This window comes from Macaca fascicularis, chromosome 1, assembly GCF_037993035.2.
Source record: "Macaca fascicularis isolate 582-1 chromosome 1, T2T-MFA8v1.1".
NCBI classification, from domain to species: domain Eukaryota; kingdom Metazoa; phylum Chordata; class Mammalia; order Primates; family Cercopithecidae; genus Macaca; species Macaca fascicularis.
The window spans coordinates 178,472,860-178,490,322 of NC_088375.1; the positions used below are offsets into that span (position 1 = coordinate 178,472,860).

Below are 17,463 nucleotides of genomic sequence, written 5' to 3' on the forward strand. Positions count from 1 at the left end.
AGGATCTAGAGATGGGGATATCATGGGTTTTCTGGGTGGGCCCTAAATACAATCACGGAGGTCTTCTTAGAGAGCAGCAGCAGGAGATTTAATGTAGAACAAGAGGAGAAGGCAATGTGACCACAGACACTAGAAGCAGACTGGGATGATGCAGACACAGGCCAGGAATGCCAGTAGCCATCAGAGGCTGAAAGAGGTAAGGAAGGATTCTCCTCATGAGCACCTGGAGACGGCACAGCCCTGCCAACACCTTGATTTCAAACTCTGGCCTCCCAAACACGGAGAAAAAATTCTGTTATTTTAAACCACTAAGTTTGCGATAATTTGTTACAGGAACTATAGGAAATGAATACACCCTCTATCTCCTTTCTGTAACCATTCCTCCATTCTCAATACTATTGAGAATGTTTAAATGTGATTTTTAACAAAAGATTTTATAAAACAAGCCCATCTGCATTTTAGGACATCATGAGAGGCACCATGTTATAGTAAGTAGAGCTGGAAGGGCTCTCAGAGACCATGCAAACTTCTGATTGTAAACTGAGAAGCCAATAGAGAGGGTCTTGTGCTCACGATCACTCAGTAAGCTAGTGGTATCATCAAGGCCTACGCCAAGAGTCAAGCCTCCTAACTTTGGTCAAGTGCTTTTCCACCACAGGTAAAGGGACATAGCTACCCCTTTATAATTGCTGAGGATTTCTAGCTCAGCAAGTAGGAGGGAGAGAACTTATTTAAGCTTGTTCAAAGAACGTGACCTTTTTAGTGAACTGTAGACTGCTCCTTTCACTCTGGTTAACAAAACTCAAGAAATATTTTGGAGAACAGAAGACAACAACAGCTTTTTCTTCAAGAAACAGATATGATTAAATATGTCTCATTTGGCAATATATCCCTGATACACAGTGTGGTTAGGTATGTGGACTGTGAGATCATAGGGCCTGGCTAGAATTCTGCCTCTGCTACTTCCTAGTGCTGTGAACTTGGGCAAGTTACTTTCCAGGAGCCTCAGATTTTTTAGCTGCTAAATAGAGGTAGTAATAGTACTTGCCTCTGACTATTGTGGGGACTAAATAAGATGCTATATGTAAAGGTGTTTTGCCTGGTGCCTGGCAATTAACCAAGGCTCCATATTTTAAATCTCTTATTATACAAGAAAGTAAGTTGTAGCAAAGTATGTGGGATTTTGGCTTTTTAATATTTCTTGTTTGGACATTTTACCGTATAATCAGGAAAAACAGTAAAGATGAAAAGCAGGTCTGACTCACAGCAAGCAGAACCTGCCCTGAGGCTTTCTGGTCTCCAGTGCAGCAGCTGCTGACAGGATTGTCAGGCTCCCAGAGCTGATGGGAATCCTCGGACCTCTCTTCTGGGAAATGTGTGGCTATAAATGTTCATTAACTGAATAAATAAACAAGATCAAAGACAGCTTGATCCTGGGGGGAGTGAGGTGAGCCCATTCCTGTAACCTAAGCTCCAAGTTGTATGACGACCTGATATTGTCTAGGGGGCTCGGAGCTGGTGGTAAAGGAAACTGCGCTCTCATCCCCGCTGAGCCACTCAGAGTTTGTGTCTGGGACATACACGCTCTTACGCTTATTTTCTTCTCTCTCAAACACGCGGCCCCCTCATAAGGCTCAAACAGGGTAAGAGATACAAAAGCTCTTAGTAAGCAGATAGCAAATCAGAAAGGGACACTATTTTATAGCCTATCAATTACCAAGCTCAACAGAGTGTACTGCTGAAGCATATTCCAATTCTGTTAATTCTGTTCAGTTTTCACAATATTAATTCATGTTCTCATTCCTTCCCTCTTGTCTGTTTGCGTCATAGTTGGTCTTCCCAATTCTTGTGGTTTTTCTCTGTGTATTCTAACTGAATAATCTTCCTTAAACACACCTCCTGCCATATTTCACCACTAAATATATGAAATGGCTGGGCATACAAGAAGGAAAGCATTTATCAAGGTACAGCCATGTGTTTTAACTAAGAAGCCCCAAAGGGAGCTGCGAGCTTTGTTTTCCTGTCCCTGTTGCTGAGATGCCAATTCCCTGGTCCCTACGGGGAAGCTTTGAGTGACCCATTCTGCTGGAAAAAAAAAAAAAAAGGCTTTAGTTCCTGTTCCTTTGCCTTTGGTCCTGTTCCTGGCTTCTAACCCCGGTTTAGACCTGAAAACTGGCTACTGTAATTTGACCAGCTGCTGATCTTTTTCTTGAATATATTTCATATTTACCCTCTGGCTATCTCAGGTAAGTTTCCTTCTAGTCGATGGGCTGACATTCTCTGGACCTGTCCAGACTTTCCTATGAGAGGGAACAATTTGTTCTTTAATTCTACACGTGCATTAAGTACCTAAAGTATAGGAACTATTCCAGCTGAATATGGCTCCTGCCTTCATGAAGCTTATAGCTAAGCAAAGAACATAGGAATTGAAAAAGTTATTGTAAGTATGGTGAGTATTACTAAATAGGAAAAAAAAAAGATGCTGTCGAGACAGATAACGGTGGAACCTCTAACTTAGGTAGGGTGTCAGGGAAGGCCACCTTGAGGAAGTGGCATTTATCTGAGATTTAAAGATAAATTGGAGTCAAAGAGCAGTAGGGATCAGCATATGGGAAGATCTGTGGCCTAGACTATACCTAGAAATGACCCCCTTTCTTCTTGCAGTCACTCAGAACAGAAGGTCTCAGGGCATCCCCCAGAAAGTCTATTGATATTAAGTTGCAGATAAATTTGGACTGGTTGGGGGCAGCACAATGCAGTGGCATGAACACAGAACAATCAATCATATAGTTCTACTTCTGTCACTGTGGGCTGTGGGATATTTGGCAAGTCGCTTATGAAATAAATTGCTGATGCATAATTTCCACATCTGTAAAACACAAATGATAATGCTTTAGGGTCATTGTGAATGACTTATGAAATAATGAACATGAAAGCACTTTGCAAGCTGCCTACCATATGAATTAAAGGGAGGAGGTTGGTTGTAGGGTGTCTGATCCAGCACATTGAGATGGAACAAGGAGCAGAAAATGCAGATCCTATTGAGAGCGAATTCTTTCAATGTTTTACGCCATCTTAGAACTTTAGGAGTTTCATGTATGTTATGAATACATATGCTTCATATATGTTATTTAGAGCAGTAAGAGCTATTTTTTATTTTATCTACACAGCCATGTTGTCCCAAGGGAGACAGCCCTCTTTCTAAGTGATATCACTGAAATTCCAGTTGCCTGGCTTAATGGAACCTGGTATCTCTGTAAATCCCTGGAACTGGAATGGTTGTATCCTGCCCTGGTGTTATATGACATGATGGGTGGATTGTTTGTGTCACTGTTTTGCCAGCAATAGTCAACAACTTTCTATAGACTCAATGGCCAATTATAGGCTGGCAGAGAACAGCTGGCTTGGTCTTTACATAAATTGTTTTGCATTTTGAGGAACAAAACTATGCAATTGGCACTAGTATGGAGCCAAGAGCACCAAGCATCACATGGGCTCTGGAATGACTGTAGGCTTCTGGGAGGTGTCAAGCATTAGCATCATAGACATTAGCCATATTTTTAGTGTAATGACATGGCAGAGAGATTCATGGCCTAATCTCTGGATGCCCACCAGTTACTTTCTTTAGATCATTTATAAATGAAACACAGAAAGAGTGACACTCACAGTGCTCCTTTGACAGTTAATCATGGGTCACTCCTAGCGTGAGGTACAAGTGCTCTTTTAGTTGCTAGTGAGCAAAGGTGGCACAGGGAGCCCAGTCACTGAATGGACCTCAGGCAATAGAGAATGTCTGGGGATGACTGTTTTCTCTGCAATCTGATTGCTTAATAGTGCATACATACAGGTATGTTATGAGGGTTGAATTTTTCCTACAGGTAATGCACCAGCATGGTGCCCACAGACGATAAATGCTCTGCATATGACTATCACCAATTGGGCATGGGAAATATAGTCTAAACTCACCAAAGAAAAAAAGGCTTTAGAACAGCATATTCCTTTTCTTTGCGTTTCACACAGTATTTCCTCATAGCCCCTTTGGATTGAGACACCAGAACTGCTTTCCTAGTTATGAAGGCCAAATCCTAAGAGAGGAAAGGGCATTAGGGACAAGCCATCCTTGGAATTTGAAATGGCAAATAACCAAATGCCCAGCTTGTGCATGTGTGTATGTGTGCATTGTGTGATTTGTGTGTGTAGTATGTGTGTGGTATGTTTTATATGTGTGTAGTATGGTGTATGTGTGTGTGGTGCAATGTGTAGGTAATGTGTGTAGTATGATGTGTTTTGTGTATGTGCTGTGTGTGTATGTATACTAAGCATTTGAAATAGGACTTTTCCACTGATAATCTCTAAAGGCCATTCTGGCTATGAATTCTGTTAGCATGGTACTAGTACTACAAGAGCTTTGAGAAGGGAGAGGCTGACAAGGAGGAGGCAGAATCTGTGGTCTTCCAACAGGTTCAGGACCAATTCCCATCTAGTGTCTGCTATATTATATAATTTAACCTCACAATTATCCTATGAGATACAGGTTAGTACTCCTGTTTCATAATGGGAACACTGAGGGCAGGAGGTGAAACAGTTGTCCAAGGTCATATAACTAGTAGGAGATAGGGCCAGGTGTTGACCTGGTAATGCAAAGTCAACCAATCTGAGGGAATAACTAGTCCAGGCAACAGGGTGATTAGAGCTTAGGGGGCTATAGCCACAGGATGTGAACAGTGAAATTTAAAAACTAGTGTTAGACCCTGGAGACTCTACTGGAGGTCTTAAGGGAGCAATTTTCTTCCAAGACCTCTTATTTTGGTGTTCTGAGAAAACTAAGAGGGAATAATAGGGAAATCAGCCCCCAGAAACAGACCATTCCCGATACTCTGTATTCAACAGCAAGAGGCTGGGCCAAGTCAAGAACATTTGTGATTAAATTCCCTTGGGGTCACTTTCCAAGGACAAGTTTTAGATTCTATGTTGGACAAGAGTGGGGACTTTTTTTTTTCTTTATTGTTGCGCCTAGACTTTGATTGCTATCTGCAAGGGAAACAGACAGTGGAAACTATTTCATGGGGACTGATGAGAAAAACACATTTTTACGTGCCCTGAATAGCAATGTATGGTGTTTGAAGTCATTATCATAATAATGGGTAAGGTGGAAGGAAGGAAAGACACCACAACTGACTGGAAAAAAAAAAGAGCAAGAGAAAAAGAAAGAGAAGAGAGACAAGAGAGGAGAGAGGGAGAGAGAGAGAGAGAGAGAAAGAGAAAAATAATTATAAAAGTCAGACTGGGTGTTGATTGCTGGTAAGAAATTTCCACTGAATATTAAGCTCTTCCTGATCTTTCTTCCTGCCTCCTGGCTGGGCTGTATGATGGAAGAAAATATATGTGATTAGGTGTCTCCTGGATGCAGCATAATCAGGGCCTGCCAGGGCTCTCTGACGTACGGAGTGCCTCATCAGTTCCTTTATTTCTTTATTCTTCATTGACTAATTCATTTTATTATTTCTTCATTCATGCACACATTCTTTGGACACTTCCTAAGTGTCAGGCTAGGAACTTAGTATCAAGACAGCAAAGATGAATCGATCAGACAAAGCTCCCCAGTCTAACGAAGAGGAGTAAATGTAGATAATTATAGCATGTGTGATAATGCTAGAGCAAATGTAGAGAGAAATGGTAGGAAGGAAGTAGAGAACAGAGTCTCTAATTTTCACTTTGTCATACCTATTTTGTGCTAGGAATATAAAACAAACAGAATGTTCCCTGCCCTTTCCAGACCTCACAGTCTAATGGAAAAATGGCCATTCTGGAAGGAATTTTTTATTTTTATTTTTTTGAGACAGGGTCTCACTCTGTCACCCAGGCTGGAGAGTAGTGGTATGATCTCATCCTACTGCAGCCTTGACTTCCCAGGCTCAAGTGATCCTCCCACCGTGGCCTCCTGAGTAGCTGGGACCACAGGCATGGGCCATGGGCTCAAGCAGTCCTCCTACCTCGGCCTCCTAGAGTGCTGGGATTATAGGTGTGAGTCACCACACCCGACTCTAGAAGGAATTTGAATCAACAACCCTAAACCCATGGAAAATAAAATATTAACTACTGGCAGGCTCAATGAGTGAGAGATATAAGAAGACCAAATTTTCTAGCCCTCAGGGTTTAAGGAGAGTTTGATAAAAAGCTGAGGAACTTACAGTGGTTGAACTTGATGTCCCTTGATTCAATGCCTCTTCATCCACTGGGTAGATGGTATTACTCTTTATGGATGTGGAGAACATTGGAGGGAAAAATTTGTGGGAAAAAATGTTAATCTCCATTTTGGACACACCTGGCTTGAGATAAATATAGCACATTCAAGTGAAGATGTGCAGATGACAGTTGTATATATGAGACAGTAAGTCAGAAGAAAATGCAGTTTGGAAATATAAATTTGGGAGTTTTTATTCCCAACTTTGGGAGATCATTGAAAACAAGAACTCTGATGAAATAATCTCAGCAGCGGTCATGTGGGTTGTCAATGAGGTTTGTAGATAACTCTCTAGAACTTGAGGAGAGTAGAATTACAAGAACTCTGACTGAAGTGGTTATTTAAAGAATCCAGCAATTTATTTGGTGCAACTATATACGTCAATTCTCTACTCAAGAGGGACCATTTTGTCATCCAACTCAATTCCTACTCAGTGCAATAATATACCACAGAGCATCTCAATCTCAGATTGAACACCAGCCATTGGAGGTCTTGTAACCATTGCTGGACAACATAGTGTAGTGCAGAGGAAGCACCCTAAATTTAAGCCCTGGACGGGCCTTTTAAACCATGCTACTGTCTAGTCCTCATTGCTCTCTTTTACCTATTAGAGAGCTCACTAGTTCAACGTAGAGCTATTTAAATATCAGGTCTGATGTAGTAATCCAGTGATCTATCAACAAAAGAACAAAACTAATCTGGGATTGTTTGATTTTCCTGAACTCACGTTAACTCCTCCAGTGATCACATTTCTTTTTTTCTTTTGATGATTACAAAACACCTAGACTTCTTCTATCAAGCTGTTCATTTTTGTGCGAGTTCTTAGTAATAACAGTATCCTTTGTAAAAATGCTAGGCTTTTTCACATTTAAGGACCATTAATAGTTAGTGATATAGTTTGGCTGTGTCCCCACTCAAATCTCATCTTGAATTGTAGTTCCCATAATCCTCACATGTCATGGGAGGGACCTGGTGGGAGGTAATTGAATCACGGGGGCAGTTACCCCCATGCTGCTGTCCTCATGATAGTGAACGAGTTCTCATGATATCTGATGGTTTTATAAGGGACGTCCCCTCTTTTGCTCGGCACGTCTCCTTCCTGCCACCATGTGAAGAAGGATGTGTTTTCTTCCCCTTCTGCCAGATTGTAAGTTTTCTGAGGCCTTCCCAGCCTTGCTGAACTGAGAGTCAATTAAATCTCTTTCCTTTATAAATTACCCAGTCTCGGGTATGTCTTTATCAGCAGCGTGAGAATGGACTAATACAGTAAATATATTAATGTTGACTATCAATATTGCATGGAAGCAAGTTGTCAGTCAAAACCTTCATTTCCTAGGATGGGGGAGGCCCAGACCACAGAAATTAAGGACATGCTCAGGATTTACCAAGAGTTTGTAGCAGAGGTGAGACTGCCATCTTGTACCCTCTCTCCTATCTTGAGTGGGCTTTGTCCACTTGTTGGCCAAGCATTTCCCTATTTCTAAAGAAAGAGTCGGGCAGATGTATGAATTTGAACTTTTTACAAGTCAGTCTGCTATTGCAACATAACTTAACTCTATTGCAACTTAACTCTGATGAGTTAAGTGCAAATGAATCAGAACCAGATGGACAAATTTTTTTGAAAACAATGTGTTTAAAAGTGGAGGAGAATGAAGAAAATTGTTGGCGAAACTCTCGAAGATCTGTGGCTACATCTTATGTGAAACACTTTGCCCTGCTTTCAGCTACTTCCATCACGGGAGAAAATGACATATCAAATCTCCAGGGGAAGTAGGGTGGTGAGAGTAGAGATGGTACCCACCATCCTATAACTAGTGTGAGTTTTTTATTCCTGTTTTCTCTGAGGTCATTTTTGGCAGGCAAATGAAGTTTGGATGAATAAAACCATCATAAGGAATCAATTTTGTAGAAAAATCCAGGAATAAACTTTTAACACGCATTTCTCTTGGACTATGATGAGATTCAAATTTTCAGATTCAACTAAGGTCTCTTGAGTCCTTATTAAATGCAAAGTTTTGTGCTAAGCACTTGCATGGCTCTTCCCTCTCTTTGTCAATCCAATGAAGTTGCAAGGTGACAGGATTATGAATATTTCACAGATGAGTGATCTCAGGCTCCAAGAAATAAAGGGACTTGTTCAAGGTCACACAACTAGAAAGCAATAGAACTAGCTATGCTATCCAACGTGGTAGCCACTAGTCACATTGGAGCTAAACAAATTTAGATTAGTTAACTCTAAACCAAATTAAAAGCTCAGTTGCTTAGTTGTACTAGTTACATTTCAAGAGTTCTACTGTCACACATGGCTATCACTGTTCTATTGAAAAGTGCAGCTAGAGAACATGTCCATTATCATAGAAAGTTCTACTATGCAGTGCTGCTATAGAGTCTGGGTTTCAACTATTATCTTTATGACAAATTCTGTGCTGCTTCCATTATATCAACCTGAGTTGTCCCACATAATGCAAGCCTCTAAAAAGGAAGACAATTTCTCCTGAATACAACTAGAAGCTTTCTCCTCACCCTGGTTAGAGTATACCTGGAAACTCAGGCTGATTCTTTATGAAGTCTGCTTTGTCCTTTATGAGGCCACTGTGGAACAGCTATGGACCAGGACTCACATGGAAAGGGAGGAGAGGGAATGGGTTGGCTATACTGATCCCCCACTGGGCTCACCTACATTTCAGGGGTACCCTGGGACTCAGGCAGAGGCTTTCACCTGGGACAATATTAACACTCAGAAAAATTAGGAAGGAGGGCAGAAGGAATCAGCATGGTGGAGTGGAAAGATGGCACATATTTAGTCAATAAGATTTGGGTCTGAATTCATAGCCATGTGGCCTGGGGCAAGTTGTGAAAAGGGGATGGTGCTGTCTCCTTTACAGGTATGTGAGGATTTAGGTGTTATCACAGCTATCAGACCCTCAGCAAAAAGCTAGGTCCCTCCACTTTGGCCAGTTGTGCCCTGCTCTCACCACCCTTTTCCTTGCCATCAGCCCTCATAGTGTCAAAGAAAACACTCTTTGATTTCAACCCTTCCCTCCCATTTTCAAAACTAGCTGTCAGGAAAACTGCTGCTATTATCCTTTGAAATATGTATGAATTATAGTAACCGTCTCAGATGTGTCTTTCTCTCTTTTTTTGGTTTTTAACTATTCTTTAATCTTGGAAAAGTGAGATTACTTATTTATTTTAGACGAGATCTTGCTTTGTCGCCAGGCTGGAATGCAGTGGCACGATCTCGGCTCCCCGCAATCTCCACCTCCCGGGTTAAAGTGATTTCCCTGCCTCAGCCTTCTGAGTAGCTGGGACTACAGGCGCATACCACCATGCCCAGCTAATTTTTTTGTGTTTTAGTAGAGACAGGGTTTCACCATGTTGGCCAGGATGGTCTCGATCTCCTGACCTCACGATTTACTTGCCTCTGCCTCCCAAAGTGTTGGGATTACAGACATAAACCACCACACAAGGTCGAGCATCTTTATTTTAAACCTCACATAAAGATAGGTTTGGCGTTGGATAATCGGAGAATGACAATCAGATTTACTTAGGCAAAATTAATAAATTTTAATCTGGGAACATTTCCTCAGCTTTTATTTGTTAATTTGTTTATATATCAGTATTGAATTCCACCCTACAAAGTATTCATAGCAGCTTACTCAGTATGGCTCTACTAAAATAGTAAAGCAGAAAATTAAAATAGTTAATATTCAGAATCTAGAATAATATAAATCAGAATAGAAGGTTAAGATCACAGAGAACAATACAACCTCATAATGGAGATGATAAGGGAAGATACAACATGGAAATAATGAAATTACACTATTCATATCATTAACCAATAGTCAAAAATGTCATATTTATCCTTATATTTGACTAAGAGTTCATGGAGTTATACACAGAACCTGCCACATGATAGAAGTGTTGCAAATATTTCTTGAATGATGTGAGAAAAATGAACCTCCAAGAGGTGCAATGATTTGTGAAGGTCACCCAACTAGTTAGCAACAGAGGCCAGGTTCAGGTTCTAGGGCTCCTGACCCTGATTCATTGCCCTTTTGAGTGAGCACAACTCATATTTACTCAACGGTAGAAACGTACAGTATACGAGGCTTTTTATTTCTGGGATACTTCTATTGAGCTCCCTGACACTCTTGAGAAGTGGGCATTTTTTCCTAGTGTTACAGATGAGAAGTGACTCACACAAGGTGGCACAACTTATAAGGAACATCGTAAGCATTTGAATTCTGGTAGTTTCACTTTTATGTTCAGTGTTCATTCCACCACAACCTCTTTTTCACTGTTCTCAAAGTTGCAAAACTAAAAATAAAAACAGAAATACAGTATTTCCAAATTAGGGCATTAACATCTACGGGTGATCTGTGAGGTGATATTTTCAACTTCTTATGACAGGGAAAGAAACCCAAGGAAGTCTGTTGGTCAGTAACTCTTGCAGACTCTTGGAACAAATGCCATGATATTTGCTTTAATTAAAGGGCATTGAAGTTCTGAATGTCCACTCAGGACTGATTTCAGCCTATGCCTGTGTGTGTTGGTGTGCAGAGCATGTGCAAAGGAGTCAAGAAATGCCCTTGGCCATGTCGCCAGGGCTGCTCAGTCTCCATCAATGCAGCTGTCTCCAACTGGTTATTTCTTTTCTTAAGGACACTGCTGGGGAGGGATGTGCTGGTGTGTGTGTGTGTGTGTGTGTGTGTATACTAGGGTGATTTTTTTTTTTCCTCCAATGGCTGTCATGTGTTTTATGATCTTCACAGATGTAAGCTTCACCGTGAAGAGAAGGGAGGGGAGAAAGGCTATTATTTGGGAGAGGGGGAGAATAGGTGAAACGGATGGGAGGCAGGAAGCAGAATTGTGTAGATTTAATTGGCCTCATTTTATAGCAGTTAGCTGTTTTCACGGGATAGCAATGAATAGGCCCATAACGGTGAACTGTTTTTCACTATTATTAGTCCAGGAGATGAAAGTTTCATTGTTATTCTTCCTTGGACCTCAGGAGGCCACTTCAAATATTAACTTCTTTTAGCCTAAGGGACTTAGAAATTTCAGTGGAACCATTTGAACTTGGCTCAGTTTATAATAATGATCCCGTATGTTTGTAAAGCATTCAGCTTACAAAGCATTGCTCCATCTTATCCCAACTGCTGTTTCAGCTTCAAAATAATCCTACAAAGTATCCAGTGAAAATTATTATTCTCATTTTCTTAACAAGAAAACTGAGGCCCAGGGAAGTTAAATGGGTTTCTAGAAACACAGGCAATACCAGACTTAGAAAGGAAGAGAAGGACACCACTATTTGCTGATTGTCAACTCTATGCCACCTGCGGTGTTGAAAGAGGACTCTAAATCCCAGAGAGAGGTTATATTTGGCCTGAAGTCGTTCCATGCAGGACTCGCCAATGACTGGGGGGCCAGAATCGGAAACTGAGCCTGCTTGCCACTAAACTAGTACTGCCTTCCATGAACTCTCTGTGAATCACAGCCATGGTGCAAGCTTTGAAGGGAAAAAGACCTCGACATTGATTACCCCAAACCACTGACAAATCAAACATTATGGAAATCAGGACCCACCACTGAATAATAACTCACATGTGTAAGGCACTTGCAAAGGCGCTTTGCAGTTAATGCTTCTTTAACCCTCACAACAAACTTATGAGCTAGATAGTATTATTATTCCATTTCACAAATGAGGAAGGGGAGGCTCAGCAAGGGGAGTAACTTATCTAAGGCCACACAGTTAGTGAGCGGCAGAGCTGGAGTTCTAACACAGCCCTGTCTGACTCTTACAGAGGGCCCCTGTTTAATTCATGTTTCCCACAGGCTAATTCCTGTTTCAGTTAGGTCATTTCTGTGGTTCCATGTCTTAAATTTAACCTACCCCCATCCTACCCTCATAACCTACAACACAAAGTTCAAACTGCTCAGTCCAAAGTTCAAAATCCTCCAGTTTTTCAAAATTGTCTTCCTTTACCTTTCAGGACATACCTTATACTCCAGCTATGTGCCAGTGGATGCTTTTTCTCTGACCCCCTGAGCTCTGCTGCCATTGATCTTTGATTTCCTAGTTATTTGTGTCTAAAACAGCATTTTCTTCCTGCTTCCTCTTTGAGAACACTGTTCCTCTTTCAAGGATCACCTTCAGTGCCATCAGTTCCAAATACCCTTTCAGGACCCTCGTATTAGGTGTGCTGGATCCCTGTATGCTCTCTTACGGCCCAGGTTGTAATGCTTATCTTGTCTCCGTCATCCTCCCCTGATCCCGCCTTGAATGACCAGGCAGGATCTCATTGCTTCATCCTCAGACTGACCATGGTGACTGACACACACTGGGCACACAGTAGACATAAAATGAGCATTGTCTTTAGATACGCAAACACTGACAAGTACCCTAATACGTAAGTGGCTTCCCATCATTCCTGCCCTTGGTGTGATGAAACTATTCAGGGCTTTGAAATCAGATAGATCTGAGTTCAAATTCCAGCATACCTACTTCTGCACTACATAACTTTGGGCAATTACTTATTCGGGCCTCCTGATCCTCAGTTCTGTCCTCGGTTAAAATCGTGACAGCGCCACCTTTCCTGCAGAGGCAGTAACTGTGAGATGGAATAAGGTAGAGAACAAGCATTCAGGACAGTGCTTGGCACAAAGAGAGCACTTAGTGAATGTTCATTGTTAGTCAGAGCTATTATTATTGTCATAGTTTATAATATCTCCCAGCAATGGGATCGGATTTCCTTTGGATTTAGGTGTGCATGCAATTGTGTTGCTTTAGAGTTTAACTCCTTACCTTGACCAACAATTTACTGTTCTGTTTCACTTCTGCCATTTCCCATGTTTGTATCACTATTGCTGGTATTATGTATTTAGAGTTGTGTCTTCGTAAACTGTTTCTTAAAATATTCCTATGCTTTAAGAGGCAGCATATGGGGGAAAGAACACTAGGCAGAAGAGAGTAGGGGAGACAGGGAACAGGGGTGGAATCTGTTCCTTAAGAAATCCACTCAACCTCTCTGGGACTTGTTTGTGTTATCTGCAGATTGAGGAATATTTGGCAAGATAGGGTGTAAAATCCCTTAGAGCTTCAATGCGCTGCATTTTAAAACCTGTTACTTTCCTATCTTCAGCCACCAAAATGCTTTTAGACATAGATGACTATGTATGCAAGTGCATCCCTCCCACCCTCCTTCCCAAACAAACACACACACGCCCCAAATGCTCTGAGAGAACCCACAGTTCTGCTGTTTGAACATGTATGTTTTCTTCAACCAAGTGGTTGTTTGCAAACGTTTTCTGATTGTAACAGCAGTGAGGCCACCTCTCTTAGAGAAGACTGCGTTCTTTCTCTTTGAAAGATGCTGTTTACTGAAATAAATTCCACCTCCTTCTTTGTTTGGCTTTTCCTTTGTAAACAATCAAAACCAACTGGCAAAGTCGGGGAGCTTGTTTTAGTCCAATGTGGCATCTGGCTTGATTTCTTTTTTTTTTTTTTTTTCCCTTCTAATCTGAAGTATAGACACTATTGTGAGCCCCAGATTCCTTTGCAAGAGGCAATTAGTTCCGTAAGCATTTACCAGTGGTGCACAATGCACCAAGCGCTGTGGGGAAAAAGAAAGATCCTTTTGTTGTTGAGCTCAGGAACAAGGAGGGTCAGGGCTGGGAGGAGCATTAGAAACCATCTAGTCCAGGGTCCCGTATGTGTTTTCACAGGATGCTTGTCCCATGAGTAGTGCCTCAGAAAATGTCCAGGTGGCTGATGACGTTGGAAGAAAATAAAAAGGTATACATAGCCTCTAGTCAGGATTCACAATGCGCCTGCATATATAAAAGGTTCAGAAATTTGCAGTTTAAAAAATTATCTTTAATTTTGCTTAATTCTGAGTCTCCCAAATATATATGATGAGGTGACTTGTGTGCATGTGCGTGCGCATGTGTAAGCATGTGTGTGTAGGCAACGCTAATTAACCACAGAGTGAATTTGTACCCAGGCATTTTGGATACAAAAACCCCGCCCACTCCCTGCTTCACCAGCTGTACCTGCTAAAAGGTTGGCCATCGATGTGGAACCCACCAGCTGCATCTGGTTCACTCACTTGTGGGGTTTGGCATTTGTAGTCTTAGAACCAGGATGTTCTACATTTTTGAACTATTTACCAACATTTAGAAGTTGGGAGTTTTCTTATAAAAAGCCAAGATTCTAGCAAAATTGGGAGATCTGGCAATACTGGGCCACAGTTTATCATGGTGACAGCAGGAACACAGCTGCTCCCCTTGGACAGCACACTGGCTCTCCAGCTCACCACGTTCCTGCCCAGGTTGACTGCACTAGCTGGTGTCATAGGCTTGGTCCTTGTCGGCATTTGAGCTGACAGTCCCTGGTTCAAAGCACATCCTAACGAGGCCATATTTTTTCTCCTTGTTTCTCTTGCTTTTCATTCTCAAGAGGTGATTGGTGTCTTTGATGAGGGCATCTTTTGGCAGATGAAACCCAATGGCTTCCTGACATAATGAACCACTGGCTATTACAATAAAAGAGAAAATATATTAAGAGTGTATTTTGTGTCGACCTGTGTTTTTAGCAAGGATTCCCTTATTTAATTTTTGTAACAAACATAGTGTGGGTATTATGATACTACTTTTTGAGATAAATTAAAGCCCAGAGTGATAAGTATAACCTGCCCCAAATTATATAGTTTATAAGTAACAAAGCTAGGGTTTGAATATAGAAAATATGCTCTTAATGACTATATTACATTTCATAAAGTATTGTTTTATATAAGCAACATCATTTTATTTTTTGAAACATTTTATTTTGAACTAATTTTAGACTTATAGGCAAGTGGAAAAAATAATACGAAGAACTCTGTTACATACCTGTTCCATCTAATGTTAATATCTTAAATAACCATAGTACAATTATCAAGTGATGAAAATTAACATTTGGTACAATATTATTAAGTCAACTATAGGTCTTTTTCTAATTTCACCCATTTTAGCACGAATGTTTTTCTCTGTGTGTTCCAGGATCTTATCTAAGATCTCAGATTGTATCTATCTAGCTGTTATTTCTCCTTTGTCTCCTTCAGTTTGCAGTAGCTCTGCTTTCCTTGGCTTTCATGAGCTTCAGTTTTAATAGATACTGATTAGGTATTCTATAGAATGTCTCTCAATTTGGGTATGTCTAGTATTTTCTCATGTTACGAATGAGGTTTTACATGATTTTAGCAATACTAAAAAAAATGTCGTGTCCCTCTTATATCTAAGAATTCATGCCATTGATTTGTGTTATTGCTGGTAATGTATTTTTTCTTGAAATACAGAATAATCCCTGCATTAAAAAAAAATTTTTTTTGCTGGTAACATATTTTAATCACTGGGTTAAGTTGGTGTCTGCTGGGTTTCTCTACTATAAAGTTACTATTTTTTCTTTGCAGTTGATACATTTCTTGGAAAAGATAATTGGAAATATGCATATCTTCTTTTGCCTACTAATTTTAGCATCTTTTCGTTGACTTTATCTGCAACATTGTGCTTTTATTGCTTTTAGAAAAAGAATTACAAAATGAATAGAATCTATTAGATTATAGTAAGAATCAAGATTTTAATGCAAAATATTTGAAAGCTACTTCTTTACTTAATAATAAATATTGCCTTTGATTTCATAATGGAGTTAACATCATCATTTCACACGAATAAATTTTGAGACTATGAGCAAACACTTATAGTTCAGAACCTATTTTCTTATTTTTAATAGGGACAACAATAGTAATTGAAAATATTGCTGCAGAAATAGAAAGTCATTAAGAGTAGATGCTCTAGTCAGACTACCTGGGCTGGGAAGCGTGAAAATGTCATTCACTAACTATGGGTCTTTTAGTAGGTTATGCAACTAGTTTTGCTTCAGTTTCTCATGGAACCAATGTGAAGCTTAAATAAGATGATAGATGTCAAATACTTACTTAGCACAGTGCCTGGCATATAGTAAGTGATTGATATATATTTGTTAAATTTCAACTTAAGCACAGTGCCTGGCATATAGTAAGTGATTGATATGTATTTGTTAAATTTGAACTTAAGCACAGTGCCTGGCATATAGTAAGTGATTGACATATATTTGTTAAATTTGAATTTAATGTATTCAACCACTAACCTTAGATGTAACACGTAAGAAATGTAAAGGGTCTGAAATTTTTCCCTACTTGCAAAGTAATACAGGTTACTCTGCCAGTTTCATGGATGCTGACAGAAGTCACAAGATTCTGGGACCAGAGACAAAGGACTTTATTACCCATCATACAGCAAATAGCATGAGCTTCTCGTTCTCATTGGCAACCCTTGTCTTCCAAATACCTTGAGGGCCATATAGAGTGGCCCACATAGAGGGGTTTCTTCACTAATGAGGAATCCTGAGCTTGGGAAATCTTTCTCTTTTACATTGGAAAGCAAAAATCCTGCTGTCTACTCCAGAGAAAGACACTATCTCTGTCTTCTGAGGTTGTCTACTATATAAGTATCCTTGAAAACATAGCCCGGAACAAAAGATATCAGTGCCTTTGCTCAGAAGATATGTGGAAATGGGAGAGAACCATCGAGAACTGTCTCCTAACAGCACTGAGCAATGTTTGATGCTTTCTTTGTGAAACAGCAAATTGATCTGTAGGAATTTTTACCGGCTTTCCAGAAAAGGACAGAAATTAGTCTATTTAGTTAATTCTATAATGACTTCAGGTTTCTTGAGACTCTTCATTTCATTTGCTACTGTATTTCAGTTTCTGTAGAGCTTTCCAGTATATAAATACTACATTAATGCTTTTTTTTTCCCTTCTAATAAGGCAATATAAGATTCCAACCACTGATTCTGGTCTGATTCTTAATTGTGTCTCAGAGCAACTAGCTCCTGAGTCAATGTTCTATCTTGTCCAAATGGAGAAAACTATCTTCTCTATATATTTTGGATGGGTTTTAGTAAGGGTAGGGTATGCCTATGGACATACAACATAACTCCAACTCTGCCCAGCTCCCGCTCTGACTCTTTTCTGCTTTCTACAGTGGAGGTTTTTAAAGTGTCACATCTGTTTCTAATCCCTTCCTTCAGTCGTTTTCTGTATGATCAACTCAACAACCTGACTTGTAAAGGGGTCTAGACTGTCTTGTAAGACACCCAACATATGTTTTAAAAAATGCCCATTTAATATGTCATT

The 17,463-nt window shown here is 40.2% G+C and overlaps 1 long non-coding RNA gene across 1 annotated transcript; it reads right to left on the reverse strand.

The window, feature by feature from the left end:
• Window positions 1-5,463: 5,463 nt before the first annotated feature.
• On the reverse strand, window positions 5,464-12,468 carry LOC141407976 (uncharacterized). The gene is made up of 2 exons (XR_012419740.1): window positions 12,248-12,468; window positions 5,464-6,254 (listed from the first exon to the last, which is right to left on the reverse strand). It is a non-coding gene; the product is annotated as an uncharacterized lncRNA (long non-coding RNA).
• Window positions 12,469-17,463: the final 4,995 nt, after the last annotated feature.